This window comes from Larimichthys crocea, chromosome XIV, assembly GCF_000972845.2.
Source record: "Larimichthys crocea isolate SSNF chromosome XIV, L_crocea_2.0, whole genome shotgun sequence".
NCBI classification, from domain to species: Eukaryota; Metazoa; Chordata; class Actinopteri; family Sciaenidae; genus Larimichthys; species Larimichthys crocea.
The window spans coordinates 12189959-12192515 of record NC_040024.1 but is presented as its reverse complement, the minus strand read 5'-3'; positions in this window follow the sequence as shown (position 1 = coordinate 12192515).

Sequence of the window (2557 nt, the reverse complement as noted above, 5' to 3'; positions counted from 1 at the left end):
GGCAGAGAGAGAGACAGACAGAGAGACAGGCAGAAAGAGAGACAAACAGACAGAGAGACAGACAGGCAGACAGACAGACAGGCAGAAAGAGAGACAGACAGACAGACAGACAGGCAGAAAGAGAGACAGACAGGCAGACAGACAGAGAGACAGACAAACAGACAGTCAGACAGACAGACAGACAGACCGACAGACAGACAGACAGACAGACAGACAGACAGGCAGACAGACAGAGAGACAGACAAACAGACAGACAGACAGACAGACAGACAGTGAGGCCTGACTGGAGATTTATAATGTTATGGATGTGGATTATTCACCATGTTTCGTCTCAGCATCAAAGTGAGCACCAATACACACACACTCACTCAAAACTCACACACACACACACTCAACACACACTCCACTCACACTCACACACTCACTCACACACACAACACACACACACACACGCCTCACACTCACAACACTCACTCACACAACACACTCACACACACACTCCACGCAACACAACACTCACTCACACACACTCACACGACACACCAACTCACGCACACTCACACACACTCACACACACCACATCAACACTCACACACAGCTCACACACGCACTCACCACACACTCACTCATCCCACACACACTCACACACAGCTTCACTCACACGCAGACTCACACACACCACACACACACACACTCACACACACTCACACACACACACACAACCATCACACCCACACACACACTCACACACACACACCTCACACACACTCAACCACACACCACTCCACTTCACGCATCACACACAAACACTCACCTCACTCACACACACACACTCACTCAACACACACGACACTCCACACACATCACTTTCACACACCAACACTCACCGCACCTCACAAACACACACCTCACCCACTCACTCACACACACACACACACTCACTCACACACACACACATCAGACACACACTCACACACAACACACACACTCCACTCACTCACACAACACACACTCACTCCACACACATCACACTCACACAAACACTCACTCACACACACACACACGCACACACACTCACCACACACACCTCACACTCACTCACACAACACACTCACATCACACACACCACAACCGCCACACACACACTCACTCACACACACACACACTCACACACACTCACCCACACACACACGCACACTCACATCACACACACACACACGCACTCACACACACACACACACTCACGTCACACACACACACACTCACACACACTCAACACACACACACAACACTCCACACTCACTCACACACCACACTCACGTCACACACACACAAAATCACACCACACTCACTCACACAGCACACCACTCACACACACTCACACGCACGCCACACACACACACTCACTCACACCACCAAACATCACACACACACACACGCACTCAACACACACACACACACTCAATCACACAGCCAGCAGCACACACACACACACACTCACACACACACTCACTCACACTCCACACACACACACTCAAAACAAAAAAAAACACAGCTGCACACACAACAACAACACACTACACTCCACACACACACACGCCACACACACACTCACTCACACACAACACACTCACACACCTCACACACACACACACTTCACACTCACTCACACACAACACTCACACACACACTCACACACACTCACACACACACACCACTCACACTCACTCCACACACACACTCAATCACAACACACAACACACTCACACACACACTCACTCACACACACACACACTCACACTCACGTCACACACAACACACACTCACACAACCTCACTCACACACACGCACTCACACACAAACACACTCACAACACTCACACACACACACACACTCACACTCACTCACACACACACACTCACTCACCACACACACACACTCACACACACACGCACTCACACCCAACCACTCACACACCTCACACACCACACAATCACACATCACTCACACACACACACACTCACACCAACAAACACTCCACACACCACACACCCTACACTCACACACACACTCACACACAACTCACACACACACACACACTCAACTCACTCACACACACACACTCACTCACACACACACACACTCCAAACACACACTCACTCACACACACACACACTACACCACGCACACGTCACGCACAACCACCACGCACTCACACACAACACACACTCACTCACACAAACACACACTCCACACAAACACACTCACTACACACAACACCACTCACTCACACAAACACCACAAACACACACAACCTCACACACACACGTGACACATTTCATTAAGAACGTTAACGAATGGTCCTACTTGAAAGGTCCATGCACCAATCCTTCTGACAAAATGTCCTGTTAGTGTTTGTTTGTTAATGTTTTGTGTTTACCTTTTGTTTATTGTTTTCCCGTTTTGTGTTTCCGTTTGTTTACCGTGGTTTATCGTTAGTTTTTTTCCGGTTGTTGAACGTTTGTTTAACGTTAGTTTTAACGTTGGTTAACGTTTG